General features: G+C 40.4%; 1 protein-coding gene across 2 annotated transcripts in view; it reads right to left on the bottom strand.

Annotated features, from left to right (window-relative positions):
- foxp2 (forkhead box P2) overlaps positions 1 to 1,005 on the bottom strand; it is an 89,025-nt gene extending 88,020 nt beyond the window's left edge. For both annotated transcript variants that reach the window (XM_026326756.1, XM_026326757.1), the window contains exons 1-2: positions 957 to 1,005; positions 171 to 239 (exon numbers count right to left, since the gene is read on the bottom strand). The gene's annotated coding sequence lies outside the window, so the exon portion shown is untranslated. The remainder of the gene's footprint in view (positions 1 to 170; positions 240 to 956) is intronic.
- Between the last annotated feature and the right edge of the window lie 12,641 nt (positions 1,006 to 13,646).

Below are 13,646 nucleotides of genomic sequence, written 5' to 3'. Positions count from 1 at the left end.
TTCTAGTACCTGGCTCTGCTGCTTTGTCATTTCAGCACCCAGGACTTATTACTTTAAAGCCAAACCCCACCAACAGTTATGACTGATGTGGCTCATTACAGCGGACACATTAATCTAGGAGAAAACACAACACTGGGCATGCAAGGACAATGAAAACTGCTTTCACTTACCACTTTGGACTTTACACTGCGTGTCTGCTTTTTTCTACGGATGCAGGGTGTGCATGTGCATATTTCATCCTAAGAAGAAAAATGGGAAAATGGATGTTCAGGCTAAATATAAGAGCGGTGCATTGAGCATAGCTGCATTTCTGCCTTCTCTGGATTCTGTATAGCCAGCACAGGGCCATACTTACAGGGAACACTAACATCAGGTTAAACCTAATATAACCCCTGTCCACTTTATTCTGCTCTGTTCTGCTACAAATCTCAATCAAGATATCAACAAAATACATAAAAACCTGATACCCAAGCTTGCCCACATTTGTCGGCCATAATGCATATCATAACTTCTAAGCTGGAGTAGATTGAAAATCCTTGGGGTGTGAAAAGCAAACAGGCACAACTGAAAGGTTGCCCAGTGGAGGGGGAATTCTATCAAGGTGGACAAGATGAAGATTTGCTACATTTGAGAGAGAATAGGGCCCCCTTGACCTCCACTAGCCACTGCCATCATCCAAACACAGTAAAGGCTAACAATACTGTAACACCACAACCAAAGATACTGTTCAGTGTCTCGGTAATAAAACTAAATTTCTTCAGATTTTTATTCAAATCAAAACTGCGTTCCTTAAAAGAGTTTTATCTTTAAAGATGAATCATTTTGAGAATATACAGTAGGTCATGCGAATTTTGAGACTGATCCTTGAAAAGATACTGTTTATGCTGCTCTAATCGGTCTCAAGGTTAAGGATTCTTTGACAGATGGATATGAATGAACCATGTTCAAGTACTTACCCCGAGGCAGAGAACTTCTTGTTGTGGTCCGTCACACAGGGATGGAAGGAGTCCGGCGATGACAACTATCTGAGATAAGACAAAACATTAAGTAGACCATTAGTCCAAATCTGCAACTAAATATGTTTCTTTTTTTTTTTTTAACATTTGTTAGGCACATTCAGTGCTGGTGTGGACATGTGTGGGCTAGACCGTGTCTTGCATAACTATTTTCTGTGTAACTTGTAGGTGAAAGCAATAAACTTTGGAACAACAAAGTGCACCTGGATTTTGCAGTTAAGCACAGGAGCATGTGTGTGTACGTGAGTGCATGCACAAACAGGCAATATACAGTATAGTATAAGCTATAGTCCCCCACCCAAGCACCCACACACACACACACACACACACACACACACACACAGACAAACACTTATCACACTCTTTAAAGTTAAAAAGGTGCGTGCCTGGAAGGTCTTAAGCTCTCAACGCCAAGTAAATCACAGTGTTAACCTGACACAATTGATTTCTCATGTACTCGCTTTCAGCTGTCTACATCTAAGTACACATGCTATGGCACCCATAAAATTCAGAGACTATTAGCAGTGATGATTTTCTGTTAATCACACAGCTATAGCAAGAGTGTACAATACCACAACTGCCCTAACAGACTGTCTTTGACATTTTTACTGCACAAAAATCACACTAACAGCTTTAGGGGGAAAAAAATAAATTCCTCTTTTAGAGAAGTGTGGTGCAGGCAAATATCTGCTACTGGGGGCATGAGGGGCACAAAATGGCCTGGATGTTCATCTCAGATTTTTTTTTTTTTTTGTCCCTTTTATTCTCCCAGAATTCCAGTGACCCCTGCGGGCAACCAGCGACTGCTGAATCCTAAGGAATGTGCTCTCTGAACTGTACAAAAAGCCCTGAGCTCAAAGAGCACAGCTGAAAACAAAACATGCCAACTGCTATAATTTTTCACTGTTTTGAGTTTGTGGAAAATGTTGCACAGATTGCTGTGCAACATTTACTCAGAATGGGGTGAGAGGGTTTGAGGAAGGGGGTGGGCACCGACCAGTGAGCTGTGTTTCTGGAAAACAGACATAAAAATGTTTGACAAGTTTAGCATCAAAAAGGGCTTTGCATGATTTATTTATAGCATGTACATCCACATAGTGAACATCTGAGAAATATAGAATTATATACATACGGCATAGACAAAAGTCTAAAAAAACATAATGAGGTTTTGCAAAAAGCCTTGAAGCATAGGAGCACTAAAGCTGTCAACCTTGAAATGAAAAACAAATACTTTTAAAAATGTACTTTAGATGTAAACCATTATTTCACATTAATGGTCCTTTATTTAAAATTTTCTGCTGGTGAATAGCCTTAATATCACAACACCTCTGGGCTGTGCAGATGTCATATTTTATTCACTGGAAAAGCATTAGGAATGCTATTAGTCTGTATGACCTCCAATTCGTGGGGATTTACAAATACCACACATATCTTTATGCCAAATATAAAACCACTGGTAAATTCTATCAACTTATAAACATGGCAAACGTGTTCAAGTATTCACGAAGGCCTAATAATGCTATAGGCACATATTTACATAAAGCACTCACGCACTAAGTCAAGATAAACTATTTAAGACCCAGACCACAAATACCTCCACACAGCAGAAAAAGGAGGGTCCGGTGATGAAAGAGGACATTATGCTAACAAGTCAGATTACTGTACACAATAACTTTATCTTAAAAGTAAATACCATCCTTGGTGTTGGAAAGGGGGGGCATTATGGAAAGTCACTAGTAATATTTCTGTGGGGACCAAATGCTCCTTATCAGTGTTAGTTGAGCAATTCAGGCCCGCCCGAAGAAAGATGAGTCTTCAAACTCATTCTATTCATGGTCAGACGTGTAATTACCCTCAGCTCACAGTCTAGACGTAACCGCTTTCACAGTATTTAAGACCCCTATGCAACGTGCGGATGCCGGCTGCTACCACCAAGCCCTGCACGTTAAATCTGTGGGCAGATAAATTAGCGAAGAATGCAATAAAATAGACACAATGAGAGGAACTTTATCCTCCCCGCTGCTAAATGAGATTTCTTTGAAATGCAGATCAGTGGCTCTAGATTAGTGAATTTTAGCTGCTGTCAACATCATAACAAAATACAAATGCGATTGTTCGCTGGTGCCTTATCTCCTTGCTTCCATCTGCTGGCTGGTTATTTACTCCCCCCTGATTTACTATGCAGATCTAAATAAGTCGCATCAAAAGGAGGGCTTACTGCACAATGCCTTCTTAAGCTTCTACATCAAGGTATTTGAAAAACCGGTAGTCACATGAAAAGGCTGCCCATCAAAGGCACATCTCTAATGAACTCTCCCATATCAGAGGGGGCTTGTGGGGCCTGGCTTTAATGCCGTCTGCTCGGTGAGAGAGGAGTAGAACTACAAATCAGACCCACCAAGCCATGGCAGAGAAGGGAGGAGGAAGGTAGATGGGGAGAAAAGAAAGCAGAGACAGGAGAAGGAGGAAGGCCTCAGTTATCAGATGAGATTAGCTCAGCACAGGGACTAGTCCTAGATCTTTCATCCAGCCATCTAACTTCTATGTCTATGCTGAGAAAGGCATTTATAAAATGACTACAATAGCACTAGATTAGAACCAGTTGCAATGGATTACACTGGATTCAGCCACAGGTTAGTTATACTAGACAAGTAGAAAACGAAAAAAAAAAACAAGCAATTTCCACTTTAAGTAAACAGCTTTAAAGTGTGTCTAAATGCAGTGTCCTTAAGGGTTTATACAACTCCACTGCATGCAAAGTGTTCTGACAGATCTGTTAAAAATGGCAAGGCATCAGAGGGAGAGGGTGATTCTAGCACTATCAAATACAGGAAAGAAAAACATGCACCCCCTTCTTATTCTCCCCAGGTCTGCAAACAGCTTTCGTAATCTCAAACAGAGCTTTTGCATTACGCACTCGCAATAACCTTTAATTTCATGGTGTATTTGTTGCATTCACAGCGCAGGCCGGATTACAACCGACAATCTTCAGACTTATACAGGGAAAATAAACTGCATGGAGAGATCATGATCTGCACCCCCTCCCCTCTCCCAACTACCCACCCACCCGCGGCCATCATCACCACCGCCACCCTGCTTTGTAGCTGCGAGTCTGCATGAAGGGGAGACCCCCACCAACAAGCATGCAGTTTACCAGTGAACAATTAGCCCCGGAGCAAGAGCAGGCCCGGCACTGGCACATGTGGTTAAGAGGCGAGCGCTGCGGGAGAGCGCCAGATGATGAAGGGATGAGGATGGGAGGAGCAGGAGGATGGGGAGTGAGGAGAGGACACTGAGGGGGAGGGGGAGAGTGGAAGGGGGTACGTGGCGTGTGCCAGACACGCGTGTGGCAGCTTTTTACTACTGAGCATGTCCTTCACTTACAGCTACTCTTTACAGAGCCAAAAAATGAAGAAAGATAATGAGAGGAGTTACCCACCTAGACAGACCCACCTTGACTCTGAATATTAGGGAACCTACACATATTGACTTGTAATGTGAAGGCATCCGATGACTAAGGTGCTTTGCTACTGAGATGCTTTCCCTCCCCTCACCCTGCCTCAAGCATCTTTCTGCTGTGTAGCATGCCAACTGGGCCCGGTGCCAGTCGCATTTGCAACCACAAGGGACCCTTGTATTTTTGCCTTGCCTAATGAAATGACAAAACAACAGATTTGCATATGCAGAAACAGGTGTTGTAACAGGTTTGACTCCTCTTGACCTAAGTCGTGTTAAAGAGAGAGAATGCAGAGAGAAGAGGAAACATGGAGGGAAAATTATTTATGACCAACAGCTGCCTGGAGATATTTAGGCTCTGATGGGCACACAAGTCTGCACCATCTGCCCTGCTGCTTGCCAGAAGTGACAATCTAATTTAAAAACCACTCATCAAATATCGTAAAAATAAACCATTGTTTTGCTGAGTCCATATGTTGTGGCCATTTTATTTCCTTCATGGAGAGGAGCATACAGGGCTGAGCTTCAAGGCCTACAGTATAGCTGTGATCCAGGGAAAATCCAAAGCACCACAGTAGCCTGTAATTACCCTCCTACCAATCCGCTGTCTTCAGACCAGAGCCATGCGTCATCCTACACATTATCCAAGTCCATCCTTTCCACATTACACAGGAGAAAACCTAATACAGTCAATGTGGTGAAAACATGTCCATTGTTTAGAGTAGGATTAGGGGTTGCCATCCAAGAGCACAAGCATGGGTGTTGAGCTGGTGAAAGAAGATAAACTTACCACACTATACTTCTTTGTAACTAGATAACTGCTATTATGTTTTATGCAAATGTATCGTTCCATGCCAGAAAAAAAAAAAAAAAAAAAAACAGTGACGGAGAAAGCGTGTGGCTGTGAGACAACACAAACTTAAAGTGATGCATTTCTGAAAATGTCAAATGTTTCGCCTCTACGTTTTGATGAAATTATGTCCTGACCCAAAGAGCTTGACTGGAAACATTCCTTTTGTCCTTTACTGAAAGACACAGCTACTGTACAACACCCCTGCCCGCTAAATCTCCCCAAAACCACCACCCAACCCCCTCCCCACTTCCTTTTTTCCTCCTGTTTTTATTTAGATGAGTGAGACAGAAGGAACAAACCTGAGACAGCCGTGACCCTGCGCGAGTGTTGTAACTTGGTCTCGAGCTATGCCGGCAGAAGGCAGCACCATATGCCCTCAGCCCCGAGCTGGATGCTCTTTCTGCAGCCTAATGTGCCTGTCAAAAACTGTTACTGTCACAGTTCCTCCCTATGTTTTTCCCCCTCTCACAACATGTTTGAAATAAACATTTTTTTCCCTTTCTGTGTCTCTTTGGGTAAAGAGGAAAGGTTCCTTGGAGATGTAAAGCACAGTGAACACACTTTGTTTGTTTCTGAGGATACAACTCATCAACACTTAACAGTCTGTGGCTTAAAATCACCTATTACAGTCATGAATACATTAAAATCTATGATTTCCTAGATCATTACACTCTGGTTTTCAATTTGGAGACAATCAGGCTGGAAATGACCAAATGGAACTTTCCTTTGCTTTTCTTCACTTCACTTGTACTGTCAAATGTACAGCATATCTACAACTTCACTAATAATCAACTTATGTTGTCATTAGTAAAAGAAGTCAGAGAAGTGTTCATGAAAGGCTGTTCAAACAATGCCCGACTACCACTCACAGCCTCAGTACTGTCTCACATGAGACTGTTTACAAGTGACAGGCTGATGGCTGAATGCAGTCTGAGCAACACTGACCTTGCCTTTTACCATGACTGACCCTCTATCTTTAATTCTGGGCAAAGCCCCAAAACCAACACTTTTTTTTTTTTTTCCACACCAGGACACCGTGCATCTGACCGTGACTTGAATAAAAGCCGCCATGCCTTCACACCACACTGACCAGCCAGTAAACATGCAATTGTTAACTCAGCAAGGAAAGAAAAAACACAGAGGCAGAAAGAAGGTCTGTGGCTGCTGTTTGTGTACTGTGATTCAAATGAGTACATAGTTTATTTGAATAAACAGATTGACAGGTCATCTAGTGTTACAAGCCAAACCTATGGCAGCTCAGAGTGTCAGATCGACTGGAAATTAGTAAGTACAAGGTCATGGTTAAGACTCCAATGCCAAGAGGTGAATTCTAAACCTTATGAAAAGGGATGCATTATTTTACATAGCTTTAAAAAAATACAGTGTGTACACAAACCAAAAGTTTGTTCTTATAATTTTGCAGACACGTCCCTTTCCATTTCAGAATCTGACACACTGAGGTTACGCACCAAAAGCTTTTTTGGCTTGTGAGAGTTGAGCCATTTGTTTGCGGCTTTATAACCCTCACAGCGAGATAAGATGACGTAAGACATAATGTTTGCAAAACAATCTTTGCAGGATATTTTGACACTTAATTGTTTTGGTTTAACTAAATATGTAACCACTAGTCTTTTTTGTTTTTTTTTTTACTTTTACATTTGGCCAAGCAAACATGAAACCCATAAAAACGAAGTCAAACAAATTCTACATGTGGCTATGAACTGAGATGAAACAAAGTAACTGACTGACTCTCTCCTCAGATAGGTCATAGCTCAGCCTTGTGTGGGCAGTCGGCAATCTCTCGTCTAATCCTCATCCCCTGACCCCACCCTGCATAGGTTTCTCCAGCCAAACAGTCACAATGTTCCTCACTCACAACACTGTCGAGCTGTGCTTAAGAAGTGACCCAGAGCGTAACTAAAAAAGTCTGAGCTGTCTCAAGACTCTTAGTAACTAGGGCACACAAAACATCATTACTGTGATGTGGATAATTACAGTGTGAAGGGTGGCCTCTTAAGCATGTAATAAGTCAATCTCTCCGAGGCTGACAGCTTGCAGCATATGATCCTGGTAAACAAATACTTCTGTGCGGCACAAAAGTGCCATTAAAGGCCAAAACTGTCAACACGAATTCCACTCTTACGTGGGGAAGGCAACTGAAGTGGGAGGGAAGAGGAACAGGAAAAAAAGGACTTGATCACTTCTGGTTTCCTTAACTTGCATGGAGGTTGTCATGGAAACATTTCTCTGAAGTTAGTGGGAATAAACCTGAAGATTTTCCATTTAATTGACTTTAAGCTTAGTATTAAGGCCATGTTAGCAATATATGAAAACACACTGTTAGGTGAGATGTTTAGAAAAGTGAAGCTGGTGCACCACTCCCCTGATTTTCTTACCCATTCCTCCCCTTTAACAACACAGCAACACCTCAAGGGCTGAGCAAGCAGTCCGTTTCATTACTGAGGTGTTGGGGGATGGGTGATGTGCAATTGAAAAGCTAATCCAAAAGTGAGTGAGTGTGTTTCACTGCTTAAGAAGTATTATTATTCAAAACAGAGCTGGTCTGATCTGAGCATAAAATCCAGTTTTTGGACTTATTCTAAACTGCACTTAGCCTGTTCCGTCAGTTTGAGCAGTTTTTTTTACATTCACAGCAAATGCACTCAAAGTTTTCCCAGAAGTGAAAATTACAAACACAAAGCATTTTCTATTTCAGCTCTGCTAGAAACAACAATTTCCATATCCAAGATAAAATCATGCATCAACCGGTGTTCACTGAGCTGAAAGCTGAAGCTTAATTTTGATAAATGATTGAAACGTATGACAGGGTATACACATTAATTCTGTGGAGGACATTCATTTTCCTATTACCATAATGTAGAGCACGACCGCCCGATGATAAATGCAGCAATCAAAAAATGGACGCAGAGTGGGGAGAGTCGGGGTAATAAGTGCACTGCTCCTAACAACGGTCAGCCATGGAGGGAGACTAATAGCAAGTCTCGCTATCTCTCCCACTGCCTTCAGGAGGAAAAAAAAGGCATCCTGATTTACAAAATCAAGTGACCTTACTTAATGTTCACACCACCCCGACAACAAGTAAACAAGACAGCACGGACAGTTTCAAACATGTCTCAAGAAATGATTACAGGGGCACTTCAACAAAGGGGCTGATTGTGCGCTGACATATTTCACAAGGGGCATTTATTGCAGCTTGGCCTTTGAAGAGTGAGAGCTGCTGAGTGAGGGGGGAACTGGCCCACACCTGCATAACTGAAGAGGGAACACCTGTGCACCCTGCGGCTTGAACAAGGAGGGTCGATCCAGCTAATCCAGAGGTGAAAGCTGATCAGAGGACAGGCCCGAAGAGTTCAGCAGCTCCCACTACCTTGTTAGCTTTTCTTTACCAAAAAAAAAAAAAAAAAAATCACATCTATTGATTTTTGGGCCACAGTGATTGCAAGAGAACAGTGGAAAGACACAGAAAATGAAACAGAGGAACTCAGCAGAAGCTTATATGAGCTTTTACGTTTATTTTCAGTTCAGATTTTAGGCTTATCATGTTAGGTGTCATCATGAAAACTGACATGCCACCAGCATCGCTGTCTGTTTCTGGACAACGAAAAAAGATGGAATATAAAAATGGAACGAGCAAGCACGGTAAGGCGTTGACTGCTGCTAATCATAGATATTTATCATGAGACATAGATCATGCAGATACAGAATGGATAACTGGTAATTACCTACAGCCTGTGCTTCACATCTAATTGCATTTTAATTGTTTAGAAAACTGTGACAATGGCATTTTAAAAACATGAGCATTAACAAAAACATGCTTTTAAAACTAGATGCAACCCCTGTGTCAAAGGTGACAGCAGCATAGCTCCAAGACTAACAGGATTTTAAAAACTGCAGCAATATTTGCCAAATAAGAAAAAATAAGATGACATTTAGATTTAATCTCTGATATACCAATAACAAGCTGCAACACATAGAATTTGCCCAGTTTACTTTAGTTTTAGTAATTACTGCAATATAGCAATAACCAATAGATTTCTAGCAACACTAAAAGAGTAAAACAGCTTTCAGTGACATTAATGCAAATAGGATCTAACATTACATGTTAATGGCGCAAATAGAGCAAATAAAAATGTAACAGGACAAATGTCAACTATATTAAAGAATTCTGCACATTTCTGGACAGAGCACTAGTTTATATGACTTTTCAGATATGCAATTTAGCGTTTGGTGGTAAATAAAAAATGGTTTATGGGTTTTAATCTGCAAGTCGCATTTATAAACGGAATTAAAGGTGAAAACAATAAACAGTTTTTTGTTTTGTTTTTTTTTTTAATGCTCAGCGCTCAGACCGGGCAAATGCTGGACAGTGTGGACATGAAAAAGCTGAACACTATTCTAGGTGAAACGTGAACAGCTGCTCGGTGATTAAAAACACAGGAAGTCCACGCTGAAGGTGGAAATAATAGCGTCGCAAAGTCAAGTTGCAAAGCGCTGGATAACAAACTTGTGGCCCGGCTGTGCGCTGAGCAGAGAGAGCTTAAAACAAGTCTAAAGAGTGTGGAGAGAAATAAGCTCTTGGGCTGAAAAAACTTACCACACACAAAAAAAAAAAAAAAAAAATGGCAGGTATATTTCCCTCACGGTCAAGTCAAAGGGACGCACCAGGTGAGAAGTCGTCGTCCTCTGTACTTGCAGAGATCTTCACACGTGACTGTCCAAGTTCACCATAACGCAGGGAAAATGAACAACAAGCTGCAGAGTAAATAAAAAGCTCAAATATTCCTCCGCTGGGCACCGCTGCCGGAGACACACACACTCTCTCCTGCTGTCTCCCGTCAACGCCGCTGTTATTACTAATGCAACAGAGGGAAAAGCAGTACACCGAGTCCTGTTTGAATGACGCGCAATACGAGGAAGAAGCGGCTTGTTTTTTTTTTTTTTTTTTTCCTTGCGATTCAAACACACATCAAGCCGTACTCCAGCAAGGGAGTGTATTTGGGACTAGAAACCCCCCCAGGGGAGGCACTTGCTTGTGTGCGCGGAGGTGTGTGTTGTTATTTTTGGGCGTACTGCGACCCCGTGTGACGTCAGGGCCACCTGCTATGTAAACAATAAAAAAAAAAAAAAAAAAAAAAGTGGTTTTAAAAACTTTGTGGTCTCGTTTGCAAAGCGTTCACGGTTTAGTATTAGTCTGTCGGCGGCCGCCCGTGTCGGAGCGGGGGGCGTCTTGAACGAAGGCGCTTCGAAGATCGTTTGTTGTTGTTGAGGGTTGAACCGGTGAGTAACGGGACTGTCCCTCCGACCCAAAGATAAGTCCGCCCGAAACTTGTGTCCCTATGATAAAGAGGTCAGACAAGTGGGGGGGGGGGACCTATATATGTCTCCATAATTTGCCTTTAATATTTCAACAAATACTTTTTTCTTGTGGTAGCCCACTCCACATTCAGAGAAAAAGCGAATGTTATTATATTTTTTAATTCAAAAAAAGATATCCTCATATGAAGTTATGTGTTTTTCTTATTACTTTGGTGTTGTAAACTACTCTCAAATATTTGACTATAAACCTTTATAATTCGGCATAAAGAAAATATATAATGATTGTTGTGGAAATGAAAGCAGGGGGATTACATCGATGCAAAATTAATAGCAAATATTTGTAACTGTGTAAATATCATCATCTGGAAACAAAACACACTACAGCTCCAACATCCTTTAAGTCTGAATGTAAGCTGTACCTAATGGCATTTTTGGTCACATGTGTTTGTTTTGTTTTTTTATTAGCCTTAATTTCTCAAAGTATTTTACTTGCACCTCATAAATTCACAGATTTGCAGAAAAAAATTACACTTATTAATAGTCGCCTAGGCGTGTGTGCATACAGAAAACTGACTTTTAACCTGTAATCATAAATATATTTTATTATTATTAATGTTATTAAAATGCGCAATTACGTATGTCAGTGTTATGATATATGTTTATACTAGCTATATATAACAGTCTAAATATCATCAAATAAACACTGCTAAATGAAGACTTTATTACAATAAGACTATAATAGGATGCACAGTTTGACTGAAGTAAGCCTATTCTGTCATACCTTCACTAGGTAATTTACCCTGTGTAGACCCGAATCCAGTAGTACACTGAGCAGTACTTCCATTTGATTGCTTTCTTCTTTTTGGTCTTTTTTTCTTCTTCGTCTTTTTCAAACCGGTCAAGAAATGAATGGCCAGATTACTTTAGGCAAAGAAAAGAAAGGGTGAGGGGCAAGTTTTTAAAAATGGAAGAAACGCGAGACGTGTATCTTGTCTCATTCTCTTTACAGTCATCATGTTAAAATGTTCTATTTTATGTGTTTATATTTGGAAATGACTAAACGCTGATAAGACGCTTGCGTTTGCTTATTTAAATGAAAGATACATAGCTCACAGCTGGTGTGTGTTATTCCACATGCAATTAAATATAAAAAAAAAAAAAGGTTAAAAAGACCAGAGATTTTGGAGTCCCTAAAAAAAACAGAGTAGTCCACGTTTTCTCATTAGTTAATATTGTTAGAATCATAGACAGATCCTTCCGCAGTATTAGACTACTATATATAGAGAACTATTTCATCACATTAGTGGACAGGCACAGGATATGCGGCACCGTTGACTATTACCAAAATATACTAAAATTGGCCTAGTTATGCACAAAAACTGTCATTTTACTTGACGTGATACAAAAACAGGAGTGGTTCTATTCGGAAATATGAAAAGGAAAGGCCTACCAGATTGTCTTATATCTAACACAGTAGTCTTCTTGATTTGGGTATTTATGTTTGTGTCACAGATTAAATTGCTATTAAATTTGTGATCAAATAAAAGCAGGAGGAAACACAATCGGGGAAGTGATGAGGATGCAGGGAAGCAGGTACCAAGGACTTGTGGGGTTTTGCTGCCACCTACCGGCCAATGCTGGCAATAAACTCTGTCCATCACAGCAGCTAAGACAAAGCACTGTAAATAACACACCCAGAAGAACAAGTTTTCCTGTCCTCTGTCTTTTAGAGAAAGATTTTTCACTCTGCACACTTGGAACTCATTATCATACAAAAGATGCAAACCGAAATTTCTAATTCATTTGGCTTCTATATATATATATATATATATATATATATATATTTACTTAAATTTTACTTTGATCATATACTGCCATCTACTGATATGCAAAAGACATACAGAATGTCCTTTTTATGACTACTAGAGGTCGACAAAATAACAGAAGCTTAAGCATTTTTGTAAAGGCTATCAAAGTAATTCTCCTCAATTTATTTTTTATTTTACAGTTTGTTGTGTTAGCGGTTCCTGGTATTTTGGCCACTTGCTTTGTAAATGTGAATAAAGTTACATTGTTTACAAAGATTTTGTGTGAATGGTAGCTGCTACAGTCATTGTTGCATGACAAATGATTGTATTTAAATGCTGTGTAGCAGTAACACTATACACATACACATGTAACTCTAACTTTTCATGAGGTGAAAAGGAAACTCTTTGACCTCAAAGCATGAAACAAAAAGTCCTTTGAGGACAAAAACCCACTGACCTTCCAGGGAAGAATTGTATAACCAGTACTAAAGTCTGTTTATAAGATAAACTGGATTTGGGGGTATAGTTACACTGCACACTGAGGATTAGTTGAATTAAACCTCCTACCTGAGATGGTGGTTCACACACACACACACACACACACACACACACACACACCCTCACACACACACACACACACACACAATGAGAGAGAGAGAGAGAGAGTTGAGTCTGCTACAACCCAATAATGTTCAGTCTTCTGTTCCAAGATTCAGTGAACCTAAAAAATGAAGGCTGCCTTTTAATGGCCATGATACGAGAGAATCTGTAGATACTCAAACCTAATTCCAACTCTCAAGAATTCGATACATTATTGATTTCGATAAGGAAATTCTCTCTTTGCTTGCTGTCTCTACACAGCGGTCAGTGGTCAGCACCAGCTCCCCTGCAGCAGGTAGGATGACATTCGGGGAAACTTCAGCAGAGGAGACACTTGTCAGCTAAAGTGCCTGAAAGGTGGTGCTCCAGTTTCACACCAGCAGTGCACCCTGCTGCACAACTTCATGCAAATGCTTTCAGACAATAAACTCAATTTTATTGTTATTTAAAAAACAAGTGAAGTGTCCTAAATAAAACACCCAACATCTGACCATCTACTACTTAAATCAATTAATTCAATAAAAGCTGTTTATTTTATTTTATTATTATACTGAACACGAAAAAGTAGAATTGCCA

The sequence above is a fragment of the Mastacembelus armatus genome, chromosome 23 (genome assembly GCF_900324485.2).
Source record: "Mastacembelus armatus chromosome 23, fMasArm1.2, whole genome shotgun sequence".
Classification (NCBI taxonomy): domain Eukaryota; kingdom Metazoa; phylum Chordata; class Actinopteri; order Synbranchiformes; family Mastacembelidae; genus Mastacembelus; species Mastacembelus armatus.
The sequence above is the reverse complement of the archived record's forward strand: the minus strand, read 5'-3'. Positions and strand labels throughout refer to the sequence as shown.